The sequence below is a fragment of the Amblyomma maculatum genome, chromosome 8, assembly GCF_055883805.1.
Source record: "Amblyomma maculatum isolate TAMU_Amacu chromosome 8, ASM5588380v1, whole genome shotgun sequence".
Lineage (NCBI taxonomy): Eukaryota > Metazoa > Arthropoda > Arachnida > Ixodida > Ixodidae > Amblyomma > Amblyomma maculatum.
In genome coordinates, this window is record NC_139351.1 from 107,176,093 (window position 1) to 107,200,676 (window position 24,584).

At 47.1% G+C, this 24,584-nt stretch overlaps 1 protein-coding gene across 3 annotated transcripts in view; it reads left to right on the forward strand.

Moving 5' to 3' along the window:
* The first annotated feature begins 7,431 nt into the window (after window positions 1-7,431).
* The window catches only part of LOC146182138 (uncharacterized), a 184,537-nt gene continuing 167,384 nt past the window's right edge, over window positions 7,432-24,584 (forward strand). For all 3 annotated transcript variants that reach the window (XM_084577145.1, XM_084577148.1, XM_084577146.1), the window contains exon 1: window positions 7,432-7,633. The gene's annotated coding sequence lies outside the window, so the exon portion shown is untranslated. The remainder of the gene's footprint in view (window positions 7,634-24,584) is intronic.

Here is a 24,584-nt window from a genome sequence, read left to right on the forward strand (position 1 = left end):
CTAAAATGAATACATAAGAAGTTAATTAATGTGACGTAGATGAAGTGACGTCACCGGAAATAGAGCCGAAAAAGGGCATAGGAAGCGATTGGCGTGCAATTTGAAAGTACCAGAGACTAAAATGAGTAAACAAGAAGTGAATTAAGCAACTATAGAAGCAACCAGAACCAACCAATAGCAGCATCCGTGCTTTCGCACTACTCCAATGCAGATTCTGCAGTGTTCTTTATTTTTTTATGTAAAGGAAAGGGGGGTATAGGGAACGCACATGCCTCCGATATGTGGCTCCGATACCATGAAGATTCCAGGCGACCCAAGCCCCGCAATAGCTCGAGAATGGATGTCGGGCCGTCGCTGACGTTTACTTCTTTCCATGTGTCAAGTGAGGGATCAGACATGAGCTACTGAACCCGCGGAGAACCTAGGCAACGGAAGCATTTGCAGATCGATCATCAATCGCAATTAATCTCCCGCTTGATTGCTTTCAGTGAACCACGAAAATGATAGTAATATGATTGAATATGAGAAAGAAACAAAATTATTAAACCTTGGTGGCTAGTTAATTAAAGGAGGGAGTAGAAAAAAGGAAGAAGGGGCCACCGTAGTGGACGGCTTTTGGATTAATTTCGACTGGTCACCGGGGGTATAAACTGCACGCACTTATAGCCCACACGGTTATCTGCATTCCACGTACATCAAGACGTGAATTGCCGCTGCAAAAATCTGATCTCATTAACTCGGTAGTGCAGGATGACAGAAGCCATCCACTGACGCATCTCAAAGCCAAGATACGCGTATGTTCTAGCATGCACAGCGCGTTGCTTTCTCTTGTTCTCGGCTTTCTCGGTCAACGCCGTTACTGGTGTTTCGCGTAGTAAAAAAAAAAAATAGTGGGAAAGAGGAGGAGGGAGAAAATTACACAGAAATTCAATGACATAAAAAGTACGTTAGTACAAAATTTACATGCATGGTTAAATGTGAAAAACAAGCTCGATCGTATGTGTGTGTGTTCTCCTCTTCCCGGTGCGTCGTCTGCTATAGCGTTCTTTCTCTGACAACGTATAAATAGACCGGAAATCTTCTGGAAGGCGGCCCCAACAACAAAAACATAAGAAAAACAAATTATGTGCAAGACTTTTATTCATTCCAGCTGGACTAATCAAGCAGTTTCTTCTCACAAAGACGACACATTCACCAGCACATTCAAAGCTGAGCACCGAGAGAACCTTTGTGAAATATTTGCTGTCGAGCACGGCCCCACTCGAGGGCGGTGCGCACTCGAGTTCGGCCATGGGTCGACCGTCGAGCGAGACAGAAACTGCAAAATCCCAACATTTTACTGATGGTGGCGCCGCCTGTGAGCAAGAAAGCAAACTCTCTTTAAAAACGTATAGTTTCTTCGCGGATAGGTGGCAGCAGCTTTCGGCAGTAGCTTCCGGTAGACACGTGCACTTCGTTTTTCGTTCAAAATACCCGCGTGTTGTGTTCCCCAGTGCACGATCCACTCACGAAACGGATGTAAAATGTTCCGCTTTCCGAGAGAAGCAAAAGCAAAAAAAAAAAACGACTACTTTGGATAGTAAAAGTCGGGAGGAATAAGTGGCAGCCCATGGACAGGGACAGGCCGTGTGTGTTCAGTGTAGGTAGTTTCTGCTTATAAGCAATGGTTAATTCCGTGTACTTCATCGCATCATTTATCCGTCTTGTCTTCTTGGTCTCCTGCGTATGCGCATGCGTGCACGACTTTGGTTTCAGGATAGCGTTAGGCTTTTAATTGCTTGTTGTGCACGGATTTGCGTGTGCGCAAGCGTGTAACCGCTGTTCCGCGTTGTCCGCCAACGCTTAGTACACTTTTCATTCTCGCTTTCATTGAAACGAGCATGCACGATGCAGCGCTGAGTATAAAGAACTTGAAGTGTGCCGTTCACATATATCCGCTCATAGTACGAGGCGTTCGCACGGAACTTCGATTGGCTCTGTCCAAAGCGATTAAAATTGAATGTTGAGTGGTAATGAATAATGGCTTTGCCGTTTATGAAAAGGAATTCTCAGAAACAGTAGCAGGGCTATACAAAGAGGAATTGACGATTTGCATTATTCCGATGCCCCCCCCCCCCCCCCCCCCCCCCCCCATGCAATGCTCCCTTCCGTCTTTAAGGGCCAAGAAATGATGATGATGACGATGATGATGACGATGATGATGGAGCAGCAACCATGGTGCCACCTGGTCAGCGAAAACAATCAAGCAAGGGCTTCAAATAAAATTTGCCTACGGGACAACAGGCTATGAAACCCTAAGAAAATTAGGCTACCCGCTGCGATCAAATAGGACACTTATTCGCCGCCTTCCAGGGATGAATTGTACCTGCCAGAAGTTTTGACTGACGTGGTTGAGTTTCTCAGAATGAAAGCAGAGGGAATGGATGACATCGAGATGAAATATGTGTTATTTCTCGATGAAATGGAATCGCCCAGGGCTATGCTCGATCGCGCTCAAGACGTCGTGTTCGTTGGCAAGACGCTCCCGGCCGAGCCAAACAAACCTGCCTGCCATTCTTTTTATGGTAGGATATGGTAAGAGGACTAAATCTAAGATGGAAATAAGTAATCGCCTACCATTTGGGCAGCGAGATTCCAGAAAACTTCTCACTCGACTGAACACAAGTTTTCCTCGTCTCATGACGTGGTGCGGTACTTGCGCTGGGCTAAGCACGATATACTTCCAGATGATCCAAGTTTCGGGAAATGCATGTACATGGAATGCTGAGCCCACCAGCGACTTGGAGCATACTGCACTGCAGGCATGTTCCATCGACAAGGGTGGACTGACACGCATTGTAGAACTAGCGTCGCAGAGTCGACAGGTCGGAGATGGTGCTATATCTGCAACAAAGAGATCGCGTGGGAATCCCACACCTAGCCGCTCGAGGAACAGCAGTACGCGAGGTCGAAGCTCAAGGAGTGTTATAACGAATGGAAAGGCACTCGGCTACGATATGCATGCGCTATGACGCCATGAAACCCGTCTCGCCCCCATCGCCATAGCTATAATAAGGCCGGCCTGCGAGCGATCACGGAGTTGCGGCACCGGCAACCAGATATCGGCCTATCTCTAGAAACGGTGACGAGAAGCGACAAACTTTACAAATAAAACATACACTGGACGTTCCATGGACGGCTGTCTACTGAAGAATTATGTGCTGGAAATTGTGCAGCTTTGTGAGGACATCTCACTCCGAGTACTGGGATTGATATCTGACATGAGAACCTCGAATAGAGCAATGTGGCGGGAGTTAGGTTTTTCTAGCCACAGATTCTCGCAAGCAGTGGGCTCAACCAAGATGAAATGTGAATAAAACGGTTCTATATTCACCATGTCTAGCACAACACAGGATGCCCGATCCATGCACGTCCAGGGTACAGACCACCGTCGGCTAATTTCCGTTTATTTGATCTTGAGAAGAAATTTTAGCTTATTATATTCCATAGTCGACGCTCGCAAGAGACAGCATGGGGCCTGTTCATTCGCTCGACACACTGGATGCTCAGTTGGAGTTCAGCACAGGAACGTCGATTGAACGATCTGAGTTCTGGGCGATGCTCCTACTCGATGTGGTCAAGCTGACGTCCCTTTGAACGGAATTAATGATCAAAAGATTAACCAGAACATTTCAACCATGCTGCAGGTAGGCAGACGTCAAAATGAAAGTTAGCATTGAGGAAATGAAAAACGCAGTATCTGTCACACTTCTCGGTGGACACTTGATCCGCGCCACCTGCAGGAAGGGAGGAAGGCGAGAGTTACAGAAGAAAACCAGAAATAGCCTTACTGGAGGCCTCTGGAGTAATTTAGGCCCCTTGGGGTTCTTCAACGTGCACTGACATCGCACAGCACACGGTTGTCTTTTCGCCTCCACCGAAACGCGGCCGGGACTTCGAATCCGGATACTCTGGCCGAGTCAACTCAAAAGCCAGCCGATGAAAGATGAAGATCCTGGTGCATGTAGGTATGTACTATACCCATATGTATATTTTTCAATCAATTTCCCTTCTCGGCTTATTTGTTCGCTCGTGACGGATGTGAAAGGAAGGTTGATATCGACCCTCCTTTTCTGATACATTTTCTATGGGAATAACATATACTGCCGTTTACTTTCTTTCCTGAAAAGAAACCGTTGGTTGATACCGATAGATCACAGTGCTTTGAATATAAATACGCTAATATCACACCGAGAACAGAATTATTATGAGCTAGAAAACCTAAAAAGTAAAATACATGCAGACCGCGGCAGCGGCCCTTTTGCATGTGAAGTGCGAGCTAGGCGTAAATGCTGCATTCTTTAACGGATCTCTGAGGCTAGGTTACGCACCATTCACTTCCAAACAGGGATCATGGAGTCATTTTCGGTCTTGGCATCACGAGGTTTGTTCACCGGCGGGAAAAAAAGAGTTCAATAAAATTTCCTCCGAAACTAATGCGCCTTCTGGCGCGGTACAAACATGACAGTAGCCAGGAAGATCACCAGACGATATTTACTGAATACAAAAATGGCGTGATTGCCTTCAAAATCCATTTAACCTATCAATGTGTATAGGGGAATGAAAATATCTACATACTATCTGAAAACAACTTTGTATGGCTGTTTGCTGTTTCCAGATAGGAAGGTTCTTATTTGTCGAGACGTTGGTCCCAATCACCATAACTGTGACTCGGCTTGCGAACTGAAGCTCTCCCTCAACCCTTGTTCACTGCTCTTTCCTACCTTGTAGGGCTAAGGCCTTTAGGTTATGCTGGATGTTCCCAGTCACGCAGTTTAATTATTCCCTCGCTGACTCCCCGTGCCGTGCTGACGGAGCCCAAGCGAGCGTCAAATGGCTTCTGTGAAGCTCGGCCAGATGGCTTCTCTCTGCTCCAAGGAACACACACACAGACACTTCCGCCTCAGCCGGTGATGTATGGCGGTTTTGATTCGCGGGAATCTGTCGTGAGTGCGTTTTTGCTGCTTGTGACGTGATGCAGACCGCTTTCGGCTCGTCGTAAGAAACGCTTCGGCCCGGCTAGTAAGCCTCGCAACGAAGTGGAGCCGCGGCACTCCCCTGCGGTTTGTTTACATATAGATGCTTGGAAGAACCATAGGCCGGGATAGGTGACTGTGACTGATATAAAGCACACCTGCGACAGCGATATCGCAGCTTTATACGGTATACATAGGCGATGTTGTGTAAATTATGTCAGTTCACGCGACAAAAGAGATGCACACACCAGAAGTGCTATATGGTCATGCCAGCTACGGCCTCTAGTATACTCGCAACCGCAGGCTTATTGAACGCCCCGACGATCGACGTATGTACATGAGCTCATGAAAGTTCGGGGGAAAATTTTCGCAAGACAGCTATCAGATATGCCGCACTTTTTTTTTTTTTTTCCCACAGGCCTTGCTACGCACGTAATCGTTGCATGCGATGCGTGCACTAGAACCACTTGTGCAGGGATATCGGAAATGGTTGGCAGACGCGTTTCTGGGAACCATAAACCGCAATTTGGATCATTCAGCGGGCGCCGCCAATGTGACAATAACGGGCGTGGCTTGCCTCGCTCACGCTAACGATATACTTTACCCCTCTGCGTGTAACCATGAACAAAGCAAAGAGCTTCAGTTGCGCCGAACAGCGAATACAAAAACGATCCAAACTGTTGCCAGTTTCTCGTTGATGTATAAACCAGAATGTGTGAAAGTACAGAGAAAGAGAGCGTTGCGCAAGGCTGAATATGACAGGATTTACATTGAAATTGAAATGCACACAGGCGTCAATAGGGTCACGCGCACTTCCTGTGCCAGCATTTTAAGCATCATCATCATCAGCGTGACTATACCCACTGTAGGGCGAAGGCCTCTCTCATATTTCTCCACTTAGCCCGGTTCTGTGGTAGCTGCATCCACTTGACCCCTGCGAACTTCTTAACCTCATCCGCCCACCTAACTTTCTGCCGCCCCCTGCTACGCTTTCCTTCCCTTGGAATCCAGTTTGTTACTCTAAGCGACCATCGGTTATCCTCTCTTCGCACTACATGTCCTGCCCATGCCAATTTCTTCTTCTTAATTTCAACTAGAATGTCGGTAACCTGAGTTATTTCTCTGACCCACTCTGCACGCTTCCTATCTCTTAATGTTACCCCTACGATTTTTCGTTCCATAGCCCTCGGTGCATTTTAAGCACCGGTGCATGCGATTCGGCGCATTTTAAGCACCGAATCGCAATTTCCTTTCTACCTCCTCTGTCCTGAAGGTTTGCTTTGAAGTGAAATTCTCTCTGCACTCAACCACGCAGTGCGTGTGAAGTCGCATTTTTTTCTTTTTATTTTTAACACTAGGACGCAGCGATCGTGCCCAACGACTGATAAATCAGCCAAACATCAAAAGCACATATTTCGGAAAAATGGGGTGGGCGTCCCCAGGCTAATTTTTTAGCCCTTTCTAATTTTAGCAATGACATTGCCTTTTTTTCAGACAGAGAGAGAAAAAAAAAAGTAAGATAAGCCACATAATGCACAGAGTGAGCACACTTGGGTACATTCACTCTCAATTGCCCTTTTAAAGCATCTGGCCTTGTTAAAGGTGTCCTTCTAATTATTATTATTCTTCTTCTTCTTCTTATTATTATTATTATTATTATTATTATTATTATTATTATTATTATTATTATTATTATTATTATTATTATTATTATTATTATTATTATTATTTGTAGTCCGCGCGTGGTGATCAGACCCTATGGTAAGCTTGCGTTAAAAAACAAAATGCAATTCCATCGAACAACAGGCGTCCCACGCCTTTCGGCGTTTTCAAAGTGAGAGGCAGAGGGCCGAGGAGCGAGAAAGGCACAGGAGATAAATGAAAAAGACAAAAGGCTGCCGGAGAGATACTGCCAGCAGTCCTCGCTTGGGAAACGAGATTGCTGCACATACACAGAGGCGATGCGGCGGCGCGGCCGCTGACGAGTGTCGCGATGGATATCGGGTTAATGCTGGTGTTTCCTGGGTACACGCATGTACACAGGCCCGGTCGAACGTCAAAATTGCGTCAAGTCCCTATAAGGCATGTGTTTTCAACCACTCACAACAGAATAATTCGTTCTACGAGATCACACTTGCCAGTCAGTGGCACCGATGCGCGCCTTTTCGTCCCTCTCACTACCAAGCTGCACCCCCCTGAGCGCTGCACCCGGTGCGGATCGCACCCCCCTGCAAATGTGCTACGCTACCGATGCCAGGATTGACAGACCAAGCGTTGCACTGGCAGTGGCTCGGTTGCCGGCACTACATACCGGCACGGTGGTCGCCGGTCAGGGTCAATGGCTTCCAGATTCGTTTCAGCAGCTCCACATGGATGGCGCCACCATAGCGGCTCGTCGCAAAGGGTGGCATGCTTCGCCTGGTGCTGAGGGTATGTGACGTAGCTGGGTGCTTTTCGCTACTTTCGTGCTGGTTCTTAGAAATGGCTCCGGTATGGAGCTAAAGAAAACCCCCTGTGTGCCGAAGAAATGTGCGCCGTCAATATTTGTATCTTGTGCAACGGACTGAATTGACCCACGGTGCCAAAACTGTGCCGGAATACTGACTGGAACTCGATCGGTGAGTTGCTGGCTAATTGTTTACTGGTGAAAGCCGCACGCTTTCTTTCGTGTGTGCCCGCGCATTGCACTTGCTCGCGCCATGGAATGAGAGACTCGATTAGGCCTAAACGTTGACTTCGGCGTTTCCTTTGCCAGTCTTTGCTTATAATCGTTCATCAATTGATTTGCGACAGAGACTGCTAGTCATATTACGCATCAAAAAGCGCGCTGATACCTTATCACCTCGGCCACTGCTTCGGCAACGCTGTCCACGCTATGCTATCTGTCACTGCGGGGAGTCAACTCTTGTTTTGGCCGAATGTGCCTCTTTGAAGGAACTCGGCTTTCTGCCGTTTTGCTAATGTGTTTCTCGTCTCCTTTCTTGTTCATATATGCTGTGATTAGTGAAAAAATACCCTGACCTTGACTCAAGGTGGTACGTTTAGTTTAGTAAGGATGGTACATTTTTTTGTCCCTTTACCGCGACTCGCGACACGACAGCGGTTGTCATGAAAATCATGGAAACTACGGTTTCCTTATGATCGCATGTGCTGTGTAGCATTCGTCCTGTAACTGTTAATTGCGTTTGACTCAGGTCATTGGAGGTTTGTTTGGAGGTCATTGGAGGTTTCGGACCGCAGGGAACAATTGACCTTGGTGTCGGTTATCAGCAATAATCTTTATTCACGTGCGCCTAAATATAATTGCTGCCTACATTACGATTCCCTGTAATCAGTGACGGTGCCTATCTTTTTATTTTCTTTCTGTGGCGGGTAACGCGTCTGCAAAGCTTGAAATAGCCGAGCAAGTGCTATGATGTGACAGGTGCAATAGGCGTCGTAAGGTGCATCTGTTGACGGGCGTATTATGTAGTACTAAAATGCTATAAGCACAAGCGACTTCTTGTGCGTGATTGATGCCCCTCTTATGTGGGTGGCGTTTCTGTTTCGTGTACGATTGTCGGCTACAGTATGTCAATGTCTCGAGAGCTCCTGGGGCGCGCGTCCGTTCGCTAGAGCCATTGTGTAGCGCGGGCAGGCTGTGATCCGTCTTGCGTAACGCTTTCACGGTCCGCAGGGTATTGTTGTGCCTCCCCGGGTGGGGGACTTTCACTGCCTCGAGTGTGAATTGCTGGCGTGTGCCGGTGACTTATCGATTCCGTGTTTTATTCTTCGTATCGCTGTGGCACCTTGCAGACAAGTTGATCTGTACGGCTTGTCGCTGTATGGGAAGCTGGGCTGTTTGGCGGCGAGATAAGCTGTGGAGAGGTCTTGGATTTCACGCTTGTCGGGTTGAAGAGGCTTGTAGCACTGATTACGGAGCTGTTGCACATCTGGGGGCTATTTGCAGATTCAGCGAAATGACTCTCTTTGAGTGACCACTTCAAGGCAGGCGATAAAATTTGATGCTTCTTGAATGTCACTGAAGACTTATCGGTACATAGTTTTCACTCGTCACACAACTGGTTTGCAGAATGGAGGGAATTTTAGCATATGGGGAAACTTTTACCCTTCATCATGCCTTTGTGTACCATTGGAACGAAGGTTTGGACAAGTATGGTGACTAGTTTGAAAAGTAATCCATGCCAGTATTTTACTATTGCATTAATACAGTAGAGCATTGAGCTAGTTGGTCTGCATTGGTGTCTCTTCCGTGCTTTGTCGTCTATTCAGCTACATGTTTCATGTTAGTACTGCATATCAGCATAGCTGCCTATAAGATATTGTTCCTTAGGAGCTCCTGTTATCTCACTTTTTGAGGTGCCCTCATATTTCCTGCATTGTCTGATATTCTAGTTGACACATAGCAAAAATAATGCATCAGAGAGGGCTGTTGCTGTTGGGCTCCGTAGTGGATGCGTGCCGTTTTTATTTATACAAGTACTTGCAGCACCTCAAGGGCATGACTGCAGGAGGGGACAATTGGAAGAAAACATATGTCTTAAATGAACACGTAAAAAAAACTTATAACAGCTAAGCACATTGGCTAAAAGCAAGAAAATAATAAAATACATAATATCGATAAGTCATCTCGACGGCAAACGGTCTTCAGAGTACCGCAGTGCAAAATTCACAACGCAGTAAATGGAAAGGGTATACTATCGCATGAAGCGCAATGCCAGCCAAAAGAAATGAGGTAAACGGGATGATATGAATCTATGGCAGACTGTGTGACAATAAAGACAAGCTCTGAACACATTTTACATTCACCAATGCTCTTGGGAAGCCTATTCCAGTGCATGGAAGTATGCTGAAAAAATGAATTACGGTAGACACCGGTTAGGCAGCGCATTTCAAGAACTTTCATCTCGTGATCACATGTTTAGAGATCAAATGGAGAGGGAAAATGTACAAGTTCTTGTTTATTCCTGTGAAATGAGAGTAAATTCAGAAAAAAAATTCTAATTTTGCAGTTAGTCGGCAGCGTTCTGATGTTTTCCAACCAAGGCTCTGTTTAACTAATGTAATGCTGCTATTGAAGTTATAATTACTTAGAAACAAGTCTTGCAATGCAGTTTGGATGCGTTCAAGCTTTGAGGGAGTTGTCCATTGACCATTGTCAGTTGACCATTATGTGATTGCGGCATGTAGATTTCTTCACACCACATGCTCAGATAGAGTTGTTTCACCCGTCCAACATTTGAAACATATGCAATGGTTATATCTAATCCTCCTTAGTTTCAGTCCTGAACGATCTGCATGTTGTCGTCTTGTGCCATCAAGTTGTTTGTTTGCATTACTGGGATGCTTGGCTTGCTTGAAGCTTGCTTTATCAGCTTTGAAAGACGCCAGATCACATTAGACCTGCTTGTTTGGCAGTATACTTGGCTGGGATCTGTTGCATATCACTGACATGTAGTAGGACCGTTATAAGCTATGTGATTTCATGCAGTATGAAAGAATGGCAGTATGTACTGATATCATCTAGAAGGTGTAGGCTTAGATTTTCTAACCAGTTTCTCTGTTTTGTTGGAGTTCCTGTTTTCCCAGAAGTTTTTTTTGTTTTGTGTATGTGTGAGAAGGGGGTACAGTCAACTACCATAATAGAAGCTCAGAGTGTGCTTGGCAGTCAACCATAAACTGGCAGCATTAGCTGGTTTGGTCTAGAGTAGTAGTAATAGTAAGAGACCCTGTTTTCCCAGATTTTTTTTTTGTTTTTGTGAGAGGTGGGGAATATAGTCAGCTACCATATAGAAGTGCAGAGTGTGTTTGGCAGTCAACCATAAATAGGCAGCATTAGCCGGTTTGTAGTAAGATACTTTATTGTAAGAAGAGCAGAAAGAAAACTATGTGCACCTCCAGTCAAAAATTCATGGAATGCAATATTAGCGAAACATTTTATTTTCATATGTGCAGCATAATTTGATTGTGGAAATTAACACAGCCATGTACATCATAATTGTTGGGTCTTTTGTTCCCAGGCAGCAGTAGTAGTAGTAGTAGTAGTAGTTGTTGTATTCTAAACTGGTTTCAACCAAGAAGTTCATATTGAAGGAAGCAAATCAATGTCATATACATTTATAAGTATGGTATCCTCAGTTAATTAGTTCAAACATATTTTGCTCTTTGTTTTCTGTACAAAGGTTTAATCTGTGGACAGGTTCGAAAAACATGGCCTTGAAACAAGAAGCCAAAACACAGGCACTGACAGGATATTTTATTTTCCTGGTTGTGTCACATACTGCACACATTAACGGCCTTCTGTTCCAAGGCTATTATATACTTGAAATTGCCCTTGCATTGTTTTTGAAATTTACGCAGCCATTCAGGTGCGGCAAAGCTGTGTAACTTTTCTGCACGAGGATTGTAATGTGTGTGAGCCTTGGAAGGACATCAGAAATGTTTACCACGGAGTGCACTTTCTTGTGAGATGTCCTTTGTAGACAATTTATTAAATTTTAATGGAGTTAGACAATTATAATTACCAAACAATAGTTCATGATTGTAGTGATTATTTTTGCTGGAAGAACTAAACAGGTATAGCTCAAGCTGCCAAATACCTTTAATGAATAAAGAAATTTTTGCCCGAATTTGAACTACTGGTTTTTACAGGGCTGTTAAATATGAATGTACTCACAAATCTCGCGTCGTGAAATGGGACAACAGATACATATTTGTCAACCACTCCCTTGTATATTTAATAGCTTAGCGCAAAAAGCAACTGCAGTAATTAGATAAAAAGGAAACTCTTGATGTGTTTCCGCACGTGTGTAACCTTTGCTTGCTGTCGGGATGCTAATATATGATAGCTCGCTGAGAGAGAGCACTGTGGGACAATCCATGGCCTGATGTGAAGCACAAGAAAAGCTTGAACAATCCTCATTTTTCACCGTGGTGAGAACGAGTGACGCTAGTGCTAATTACGAAGCGGAGGGATTTTAGCACTAAGCATTTGAGGAAACTTGCTCTTTGTGGAAGCTGCACAAAATGGCTCTTTGCCACCTTAGGCGGCGAAGTGTCCGTGTGGGGCCAGGCACATGTTTTTTGTTCTTGAGAAAGCTCTTGAGGAAAGAACCTGGTGGCTTTTGCTCGGTGTTATGATGGCGTTTTAGTGCCGGCCTCCCTTATTCAAGCCTTCATGTAGCACCGTTGCAGAATCGGTTTTGAAGTTGTTCAGTTTCCGCATAGAAGATACTGCAGGGTCCTGAACAAAAGGTGCTTTCTTGCGTCTGACAAGGTTCAGGACGCCACTCAATCTGTACTCCGGGTACAGCGGCATACAGTTGAAATATGAAAATATCATTTTCTCTGCACAGAGATGTACAAATAAATAAAATGCAGAGAAACAATAGAGCAAAAACACAAAATGCTCAACAAAAATTTTGTCATCAGTCGTCTCGAAGCACATACACAAAAATTACATATGTAATCAAGGACAAGAAAGACAACTTAGTACATGCTTTAAGACAATTTGCATTCCTACACTCATTCACCCACTCTAACAGCTTCTTTGCGAGAAAAAATTAAATAAAGGAAGACTATATTTCATTAAAAGCACGATTGAATGAGTCAAGTGATGTGTGTCGGTCAATTAAGGTAACAAGATTCTTATTTTTATTCAAACAAAGAGGTATTTCTTATACTTTGCCCATCATATATTTGTTCTCAGCTTTGGTGCTCTGTATTGTTTAATTCTTAAAAATATTTATTTAGAATCATGTACATTTGTGCAAAATTTTCACTTAACATCATTCGAGCTTCCGGCAAATAAATTTTTTATGCTGCGCAACGATAAATGTACTAACATCATCAAATTCAAAGTAAACAAGGAAATTGAAATCTAAGAACAGCCAAGAGAGATTGTAGTTGAGCAAGGCAGGATATCGGCATGTTTGCTTTTCACTTTAAAGGTGTTGTGATTGCTTTTTGATAGTGATTTTTGACCAGCACTTATATGTCCTCTCAACCAGAATTTAATATATATATATATATATATATATATATATATATATATATATGTCCTGTGTCTTCCTGTGCACTGTTATCTCTGGTCAAGTTGCAATGCACCATCTAGCCCATCTTCAAGTTTTGTTAATATATAATTAAGGGAGCCAAGAGTGTATGAGCCCTAGGTAAACAGGAGATATTTTATGTTTTGTAGTTGATATCGACCAGAATGTCATGTGATGATTTCAGAGAGAAAGATTATTGGATGCAAAGTGGAAGGAAAAACAGCGCACCGATGGTGGGAGTCGAACCCACGACCTCCGAATATCGCGTCCGGTGCTCTTCCAACCGAGCTGCAGTGTGTGTGTGTGTGTGTGTGTGTATATATATATATATATATATAGACATGGATTGCTTGTTACTAATGGGCCAGAGTTAAATTCAAACAGGATGTCACCCAACTTTCCCGATTATCTATTTTATTCCAACAGTTTAAACTGTTGGAATAAAATACATAATCGGGAAAGTTGTGTGACATCCTGTTTATATATATATATATATATATATATATATATATATATATATATATATATATATATATATATATATTATATATATATATATATATATATATTGCCACCTAGCGTTGCCAGGTGGCGCATGACTGAGGTGTGAAAGGAGGACGAAGTTGAAGAGGACGACAAAGTGTCGCTTGCACGTTTGCATCTGTGCTGCTGTGTTCTTGTGTCTGGGCTACCCCCTGCTATCATTGGTATTCTTTGTCACCGTGTACGTGACAATATATATATATATATATATATATATATATATATATATATATATATATATATATATATATATATATATATATATATATATATATATATATATATATATAATGTTTTATTTTTGCTTGAGCTGTGCACACTTCGTTTGTCGTTTGATGCTGATGGTAGCCTAAACGAGCCTGCCTTACAGAGGAGTTCTGTGGTGAAAGCTGTGGAGAGTGAAGTTATTCTTCAATGTATTGAGAGCATGTACCAGCACTTCTTCCTTCGCGTCCGCACTCCAAACCGTAGCTAGTGCTTCATTTACTTTGTTCTTGTCACCAATAGGAGTTCTAGCTCCGCGTTTCCTGGTCCACTCACTGAGCATGAATAGACGGCGAGAGATCTATAAAGAATGCTAGGGAATTCGAGATGTACGTGCTCTGGGTTCGGCTCTTCATGCAGCTCTGCGGGAAAGGTGTGCTCGTTCGCCTATACCACATGTCTTTCATTGAAGCCTCGTCGTAATAAATCAGCCTATCGAAAACACGTTCTGTTCTGTTTATTAACTGAAGGAACTGCTATACGAATACTAGTGACGATACTGTGAGTAGAGGGGGACTGTTGAGAAGGATGCACCGGCGTGTTCCGCTGGAGCTGTGTATATATATATATATTATCGTATCGGGTTCGGCGTAATTTCTCCGCAGTTTCCTTCGCTCAGACGAGCGAAAAGCAGAAAGGAGATGCGCGATCGTGTTCGGAACGGCATCGTTGTGAAGAACGGTCTCTGCGCCTCCCTTGCAGCGTGCTCGTCGCGACAGAAAAGAATTCCGAGAAAGCTAGGCGTCCCTAATTCCGTCCTCTCTTCGGGAAGAGAGATCGGGCGGGCGAAAGAAAGCAGCTTTCCACGAGCGCTGGCGACGCAGAATGGATGAAGGTATTTTTAAGACCGTTATGTGCGGGCTTTCAATATTTGAGCAAAAGTGAAAGTAACTCCGTTCGGGAAGTGAGTTTATATTCGCTGCAGGTCCCACACGTGTCCCCGGAGTTGAGCTTTGTGGTGCGTCAAGTATTCTTTTTTCCTTCTTGTATCTGCAGAGATGCTCGCTGTCTGGGTCGTTACTGCTTATCGTTTGGCATTCAGTTAGGAATAATAATAATAATTGGTTTACAGAAAGGGAAAGGCGCAGTATCTGTGACACTTGTTCTGTGGACACCTGAACCGCGCCGTAAGGGAAACAGTTTTAAAACCGATTTATTTATAGGAAGGGAAAGGCACGGTAACTGTCGCACTTGATTTCTGTGGACACCGCAACCGCGCCGTAAGGGAAGGGAGGAAGATGGGAATGAAAGTGGATAGAGAGAAAGAGGAGCCGTAGTGGAGGGCTACGGAGTAATTTCGACCACCTGGGGATCTTTAACGTGCGCTGACATCGCACAGCACACGGTCGCCACTTCGTTTCGCCTCGATCGAAACGCAGCCGCCGAGGTCGGGTTCGAACCCGGGAGTTCCCGAGTACCACTGCAGTACCGGGGTGGGAGTAGCACTGCACCACCCCGGCGGGGCGCATTCGGTTAGGACATAACAAAAATGCAAAAATCATTCAGTTAGGCCATTAGCAAAAATCTGCGAAGGTTTAGTTGGAGTATGTCTCGGGGCAGTAGGACAAGCGGCTCGTGCTTCCCGCATCCTTCCGTATTTCCTGCTCCATATTGGGTCGTATTTGTAAATCAGGTGACCCTAGAACCCAAACTTTGAATCTTATATTAAACTCTATAGCGTACAGATACGGAATCTTCTCACTAGACGCCGCTAGCCGAACAAGGTGCGGCCTGGCCTACCTTTGCCTTGTCGGCAGAAGGTACAGAGTACGGAAGTAAAAGTCCGCCGTTGCGCTAACGTGCGGGCCCGTTATAAAGCGCCATCGTTTTGCGCTCGCCCCCTAGGGAATGGCGCGTTGTGCGGACGGCGTGCCGAAAAAGGGAAGCGCGTAGAATTCGCTCGCCGGCTTCGCTATATGCTGGAACCTCGCCACAGGTGTTGTGCGCTGTGGCGTCGCCGTGCTCGGAAAAACGCACCTTCTCTTTCACCCACCATATCTCCTCTTCTTCTTTTGCCCCCCCCCCCCCCCCCCCCCCCCTTTCACGGCCCCCTTTTCACGGTTCTCATTCAGTCGCCACTTGCGCGCTGTGATGTTGCCTGTTCTGGGTAGTGACCCTCTTTCTTGCCCCTGCGATGTGCCTTCGGCTGTTTTGTGGCTCACTGCGGCGCTTTGACAGGCCTTTATTATGCGAGGTAGCGGTCTTTTTTTTTCTTCTTTTTTTTTTTAGCCAAACTTTCGCAAAGGAAACCGGTATCGCTAAAGAGGAAAGTATATAACAGTTGCATCTTACCTGTACTCACCTATGACGCTGAAACGTGGAGGCTAACCAAGAGAGTTCTACTTAAGTTGAGGACAACCCAGAGGGCTATGGAACGAAAAATGGTAGGGGTAACATTAAGAAATAGGAAGCGTGCAGAGTGGGTCAGAGAAATAACTCAAGTTACCGACATTCTAGTGGAAATCAAGAAGAAGAAATAGACATGGGCAGGACATGTAGTTCGAAGAGAGGATAACCGATGGTCGCTTAGGGTAACAAACTGGATTCCAAGGAAAGGAAAGCGTAGCAGGGGGCGGCAGAAAGTTAGGTGGGCGGATGAGATTAAGAAGTTCGCAGGGGTCAAGTGGATGCAGCTGGCACAGAACCGGGTTAATTGGAGAAATATGGGAGGGGCCTTCGCCCTGCCGTGGGTATAGTCAGGCTGATGATGATGATTATGATGATGTGCAAAGGAGCCGCCGTCCCCATTGTGTAGCGCTGCGGTCTCGCTTTCGCAGTCTGCTTCGTTTCTCTCACGTAACCTTGCGCAAAGCACAGATATTGCGAGATACGAGCGGCTGGGAGTAGAGGCAGGCGGTGGCGCGTAGTAACACCATTTGAGGTATAAATGGGACTAAAATGAGGCGTCTAGCCCTGTCACACTGGTGGTTTCTATATCACAGGGCCAGTGGTTACGGACCTCCACGGTGTGCATTTCGGAAAGCATTAGCAAGGCAGACGCCCTGTTGCCTTCGCTCACTCGGTACCAGCTCTTGTGTAACATACTGAACCAGCGAAAGGCACCGAGAAACACAAGAAAAGAAGTACGCGGAACAGCGCTAGACTATCAACTAAAGTTTACTATGTTAGATCCGCACCAACTAGCCCTAATTGTCACCCATGTTACAGCTCTTCTGTTTCTCCTTGTGCGGTACTTCTGTTTATCAGTTGGTGACGTGAGCCTGGCCGCGGTGCATGGTGCAGTGCTTAGGGCTCTGGACTGCCGAATAAGAGGACGCGGAATCGAATCCCGGCCGCGGCGGCCGCTTTTTTATGGCGGCGAAAAGTAATGTGCTCGCGTGCTGTGCGATGTCAGTGTACATTAAAGGCTCTCGAGTGGTCGATATTTCCGGAGCCCTCCCCTACGGCCTCTTGTACGCAACACAACACCGACAATTCAGCTACAATGGATGCGCGGGAGTCCCTCCTGCGTACCACCGAGCTCGCCCAACAGCGCCAGCTCATTTTGGCCGTAGAGTCCCAAGGGATCCCTGCTGACCTTCTCTAAGCAGTGCAACCAGTCTTTCGGCTGGTTCCCCTATTTTTGGGAGTAAATAAAGAGTTTATCATCGTCATCTCATAGCCCCAGTCGACTTGGGACGTTAAACCCCGTAAACCAAACCAAATCAGTTAACATGATACACCCTTTGCGTAATCTTTTTCTCTACCTCCGTCCGTTGCTTTTTCCGTCTCTGTATGTATCAGGTGCACATCAGTTCATTTGAGGTTGCTATATATATATATATATATATATATATATATATATATATATATATATATATATATATATATATATACACGCACGGCGCCCGCAGACATTTCTGTTCCTCGTTTTTCTCATAAAACAAGCGCTTCTGCTACGTTTGCGCATTCCATTGCTCGTTCTTTCGTACACCGTCCACCCACCGCAGCCATTACGAAACGAACGCGCCTAGGTAAATGCGCACCTCAGTGTCTGGTGGAACTTTGACGCAGGTGATGGCGGCTTCGTTGCGCGACGTGGGGAGGTTTTTTTGACCCCGGTTACGACATCGCGAACGGGCGCCCTGCGGGGCAACTTCAAAGGCACGCGGGTCGCGCTTCTTTTTTTTTTCGATCTCTTTGGATGCGGGCAGTCTGCGTATTTCGCTTCCCTTGTCAAAACTCGTCGGTATGGCCAAATCCCACGTGTGCTTTCATCTCGAAGGTATACGGCGCGCAGATACGGGCAGTTTATATAGGGGACGCGGTGCCCTGCAGCGCGCGCGAGTTCGCTGAAAAAACTCCTTTGATTGGTACGTGGTACAGCGATTGAAACCTTTATTTGTGACAGGAATTGATTTTATTTGGCAATAAAGGGGAGTGCTTGGCCCGGAAGAGGGCGAGAGAGACGATTCCCTTCTTCCCTTTCTGTACATATGATTGACTGAGATGTCAGAGTTGCTGCACATCATGTATGAAGAGAAATGAAATTAAATTAAGTTGCACTTATTGGCGCTATTCGCCCGCCATTCAAGAGGTAATGCGCGTATACTTTGATTAAGTATACGCTCCTCAAAAGGTAGAGGGCATAATTTGAGAAAGCCTGAAAAAGAGCCAGTCGGGAAAAAGATAATCGATCCTCGACGCTGGCCGAATCGCTGATTGATTGATTTATAGGAAGGGAAAAGGCGCGGTAATTGTCTCACTTGTTTTTCTGTGGACACCTCAACCGCGCCGTTAGGGAAGGGAGGAAGGTGGGAGTTAAAGTGGAAAGAGAGAAAGAGGAGTCGTAGTGGAGGGCTACGGAGTCATTTCGACCACCTGAGGATCTTTAACTAGCGCTGACATCGCACAGCACACGGACGCCTCTTCGTTTCGCCTCCATCGAAACGCAGCCGCCGAGGTCGGGTTCGAACCCGGGTACTCGGGCACAGTAGTCTGGTGTTTTACCACTGCACCACTCCGGCGGGGCAGGCCGAATCGCCGTATTCGTTGTAGAACGCGTTTCGTTGAAGGCAGCGTTCGCAGTGCCACGACAGGACTGCATTCCTCTGTTTTGTTGCCTGTTTGAGAGGATTTGACTCGCAGCGCCGACTTCTTTCCATATGCAGCCCCTATTTCTTCTTTGCCAGAGTGAATTCATCTCCTTTGTCTCCAAGTGTTTGTCGTGTGTCGTTGGGAGCGCGCGCGTTTCTGATAGAGCGCCGTCGCGTTGCGCTTTTCGTTGCACCCACATCCCCCCCTGTGGGTGCAACATATATATGAATGTTTGTAGACGGAAACCAGAGCGCGCCAGGAAAACGGAACAAATGCAGCAGAGGTGACGCACGATGCACGTGCTTTTCTCGCAGAAATAGTGTATACGCTCCTCTCTGTTGTTACACGCGCCGCGGTGTAGGGGGAGGAAACAAGAGGACGCAGGAAGTTGCCTCAGGGTCATTGCTACGCGGATGTAGGGGAAACCTTCGTGTACGTGTGCACCGTGATGCGGGAGCGGCGGGCTTGGAAAAGGCTGGCTGGAAGGCTCGTACCGTCGTGCATAAATGTAGGAGCCGAGTCTACTCCGAAACGTCTTGATTTTCTGTTAAAGAACTTGGTTGGAGTCATTGACCTTTACCTTAAAATTGAAATTCCCCAACCAGACAGGCTTCTTTCAAATGTTTTCTTTTGAACGAATTACTTACCCTGATTGGGAGTGTCGTGAGGCGCAGCCCGAAGCGTAGGAGTTGACAAACTGTATTGATGTTTAAAACTAGGAGATCCTGCTATCTCTCGTGTCCCGTTGCCTCTGGTATCTGAGATTTTTTTTTATTTTGTTCCAGACACTATCCGAACACTAAAAGGAATTTCGGTAGATTGTCGCGCCATCTTTCGGCGGCAATACGCACTAATCATGCGGTAGGAAAAAGTGTGCGTGTACCCATTTGCCAGATCCCGTAGGCGCCGCACCTTTCTGCTAACTTGCGAAACCTAAAAACCAGACTTGGAACCTCGATTTAGCTCCTTGAATGGTAAAATAGGCCCCTTTGTTTATGCGTCTTCTTGTTTTCTTAAGGCTGTTTCCTGTTTCAGAACTCTCGAGGTTACCGAAGCGAGACTGTGAAACCGTGCACCACCCCCGCCTTGTTACCGTGGCTTTTGGTTTTCTAAATATTTATTCTGTTCTTATAAGGTTCCAGCCGTCCTGTTCTGTATCGCTTACTGTCGACGCTACGCCGCGTTCGGCGTCTATTTCGGCCAACTCAGTATCATACCTTGTTACATACCTACAAATCCTGGATCGTCCTTTCTGCCTGTGCTGGCATCTTACCACGAGGCATTGTGTGATTGGGCCGCCAGGGATTTCATGTTCCCACTGAGTGAATAGAGAAAAGCGACGGCTCTCCGCTTAAAGGCAGTGCAGGGAAAGGGGTTGAGGGTCAGTGAGGTGAAAGAACATAGAGACAGAAGCTGAATTCTGCAGGGGAAGCACCACTCAATTCTCCCTCCATAGTAATTGGCGGAACTAAACAAGCAGTGAGGAAAAAGTGCCTCTAGCTGCAAGAGAGGCTTTGCTTGACTCTACCGATCGTGGGGATGAAATGTAGGGATGAAGTGTAGGGATTCGTGGGGACCAGAGCGTAAAACGAGCGTTGGCCGCCACGTGTCTTCAGTCGATTACTGCGACGAACAGAGGGTTTACCGCCCATGTACTCGCGTTTATGCCTATCTGGAGCGTTTTGCGAAAGATGCTGGAAAGCAAAGAACAGTACAGTGCGAAGGAGATTCTTCTGCGCAACATCCGTTGCTTCATCGTTCCCGACGAGAAAAGTTGGTCGCCCAGAGACGGTTCTTGCCTAGGGGACCGCAAAAAAGGATTATAGACATGCGGTTGTTAGTTTGAGTGAGCAGTATGGAAAAGCCGGAATGAAGGGCGATACAGTACGGATCGCGAGGCTTGGAGGTATTTGCGTGCGGGTAGTGACACAGTATGCAGTGACGAGCGATTCAGTGATTCTGAATTTTTTTTTTCTGCAATCTGGAATGTTTAGACGGCGCAATATTTTTATCCCCACATCGTTGACGCATTTAAGTGACCGCGAGCCTTTGCAGCCTGCCTGGATGCCTTTTTCAGCGCGATGATGATCCATATGCAACCGTCGAGATGTTTCGCTCTCTGTTGTCGGCGGCGAGAAGAATGAATGCGGTGTAGGGCATGGGTATTTACGTTGCCTTTCGCGTTCTGGTTATCGTCGGGGTTGGCGGCGGCCCTTCGTCGTCGTCGTGGCAACCCGGCGACGCCAGACATCTCTCTCGCGGTTGTCGGCCGATTGCCGCTTGCGCTCTCTGCGTGACCGCACGGTCGGTGGCAGCGGATGGGACGTGACTTGAGGCCTCGTTAGCCCCTTCCTGAGCTCCCGTTTTTTTTTTTTTTTGCCTTTATTTCGTTCCGCCATTTCTTTCTTTCTCCGTGCTTTTTGGGCTGACGAAGAGGGAAAGGGGGGGGGGGGGGGTGCTCTGCTCGACTGGACAACGTTATTGGACTGGACGTGGGAGGGAATCGACCTCCCGATGTTACAATTTCGTCCTGCAACCCTTCTTTTTGCTTTGTGTGTGTGTGTGTGTGTGTGTGTGTGTGTTTCTTTCGCGATTATCGTTGCGGCCGAAGGGGGCTACTGCCCGGGTGACCACGACGTTCTGAAGTGTGGCGAACGGGGCCCCCGAATCGGACGTATGCAAGAGCTGCCCGGGAGCGGGTTGCCGTGGCAACCGGACGGCAGTTCATGTCCACACCGTCCGAGAGGGATTGCAGATGTAATAAATATATCTGCATGATGCGTGCGGCATTGGTAGAAACGAGCACATGGTTAAATGCTGAGCCCTAAAACGCATCGCAGCACCGTGAAATTTTTATTTGCAGCTTCTCAATCTACCGGGTTATTACTATCCGATTGGTACCTATACCTACTTATGCTTGTCCGCGAATTCCCGACTTAACACCGGAGGCACAAAAAGCTTTAACCGCATTTTAATATTTAATATTATCACTGCACGGGTCATTCCCCCCCCCCCCCCCCCCCCCCCATCCCCCTTTTTTTTCTTCGTTAGCAGCCGCGTTCACATTCCGCTATGCTTTGAGGTGTGCGACAACAGTACTGTGGTGGCCGAAATACACTGCGGAGTTGAAAAAAATGAGGAAGAACCTTTTATTTTTTTATTATTATTTTTTTTTTTTGCGCACGGAGAGACATTTCTGAAGAACGCCAAGAAAGCACATATGGCTCTAAAGAACGTGCAAATAGGTAGATTGCTCATAGTTTCAAAAAGTGGTGATAGTGCAGCATATTTCCGAGAGGAACACGTAAAGGCACTGGTCCCGCGTCCCTGTTCCGTGTTTGCTTTCTTAAGAAAGCTCATGCGCTGTTATGAGGCGTAGCACTCCTCTATTCGCCGAGTTCCATCTCCTCTTTCAGTGGTCCGTCTCAGCCAGGAACAGCGAACCAGGTATAACCGTTGTAAGCCGGGCTAATTCCGGGCTCGAGAATACATCCTCATCCCCACTGTTATTGAAAACTGCCATTTGAGCCACCGCGAACGGACCAACGAGCCGATGATAGCCGGACCAGCTGGGCGACAATTTGCACGTCACAGGCGGCGGCGACGCCTGCGAGAAGGTTGCCGTCCGCGTTGCACTGAGGCGCGAAAGGAGCCATGCCACGGCGCCCCAAAGTGGCGGTGTGCCCTCCTCCTTGGCCCTTTCCTGCTTCTGCGATTTATATCGCCGTCGTTATTTAAATGGTCGTCGCCACCGGCGGCAGCGGCTTGGTTGCTGGCTGGCGGCTTGCGTCGTCGTGTGGCGCCAGCAGAGGGAGAGGAGGAGGAAAACCGGAGGCGGCGTCTGGTCGCTTCGTGCCTTGCTGCGGCGGCGGCGGCCAAGGTCGTTCGGTGCACGATCCACGCTGTGCTGGCGACGACCGAAGAGAGAGAGAGTGCGTGCTTGGGGTGGGAGGAGGGGATTTTTTTTAATGTTGCGCTTCGCTAGCGGCGTTTCTATCGCGTTCTTACTTATGGCGAATTCGTATCGGCGATCCGTAGCAAGTGTTCGTACTGCACGAATCCGGAGAGCTTTAGTCGGTGATAGGCGTTTTGTTGCTGCGCTGTCGTGTCTGGTCCCGCTTTTTAATTCTACGTTCCCCACATGTCACGCATATTCGCGCATTCGGAGGATTCTCCGGATGGTCGAGGTGAATTCGCCGATACTTTTTGGCGAGGATGGCTTGTTGATTCGGTTCGTTTTCGTTTAGTGTTCATCGTACAGTTACGAACGTTTAATACGAGATTTCGATTTTGTCTCGCGCGCTACAGCGTTCCGTTTGGACAAGTGTCGCTGTGCTGCTGACCCTGACGACACGGGTTCATTCCCGGCCGCATTTCGATGCAGGCGAAACGCAGAAGATGTTTTGGCTCGTTGGTGAATATTCATGATGAAAAACAGCGCATACTAAGACGCCAGGCAGCGCACAAGAAGGAAGCGGTGTTCCCTTCTTGCTCCCTGGTGTCTTCGGGTGTCCTCTATTGCGGCGTGCCGCCTGTACGCCGCTTTTAGACGTTGAAACTCTGCAATTTACGATGTACAATTAATGGAATTTGCTTGAGTCCCCGTCCCTGTAATCAGTGCATTTTTTTTTTCTTTTTTTAGTCCAGTCTGCGACTGTCTGCCGACGCGGTCGTATCCTCCCAGGAGACGGGGCACGCGATACCAGTCCGCACTAGGAGAGGCTGGAATAGGCACATTTCAGCAAATAAATTCGGTTATCTCTCTCTCGCTCTGCATGCGTGGTGCGTTGCTGTTGGCGTTTGTCGCACTGGATGCTCTTTTTTGTTTTGTTTTGTTTTGTTCAGCGCTCGCGTCGAATGGCACAAAAGACCAGACCGCTTACAGCAGGAAGGGGGTAGTAGCGCGGGGAGCCACACCGGTGGCGCCCCAGTCTTCTTCTCGAAGGGGAGTCCAGCCATTTTCGAGAAGACAGCGATTGGCATCGGGAAGCGGCGCTGCGAACGAGGCGAGGGGCGGTTTCTGGTGGTGGCGCTCACTCCCCTTATCTGCCGGTGCTCGGCGACGCCGTGAAAGTACTTCCGCGGAAGAGCGAAAAGGGGTAGATGGGGTGGTGGGGTGGCAGCAGCCGTGCACACCGCCGTGTACGGCCGTACGACACTGCAGGTTCAAGAGAGGCATTACTCCTCTGGGTCTGATTTATTACCGCGTTCGCCGTGTACCCAACCGAGCTCCCGGCTCTCCTCGGATGTGGCAGAGCTGGCCACTGTGCTGCGCGGACTTGACGCCTTTTCGGTTGCTTTTTAAGTGCCCACCTTCGTGCTGGTTGATGCGGCTCGGGCTTCCGCACACGACCGCTTGCATCTGAGGTGATACTCTGAACGACACTTTTTTCCACTCGCTTCGTGGTTCGGTGCGTCGTCAAGTGCGGGTGAATAGCCTCCCATAACCCCTTCCCGTACTCGAGAGGACTGGGAGGCAGCCCTGCTCGGCTGGCTGGACCTCCGGCACAGCAAGCACTGGTCCAGCGAGCTCGTGTGGCGGCCCAGACTAATGGGGTCCCGGAATAAGGGATTCCACCTAGATTGTAAGTGGAGCAGCCTACTACGGCGGCTTCCCAAGCAACCTCTCCTTAATATTATAGATGCTTTCCACCACCATAGCCAGCGTATATAT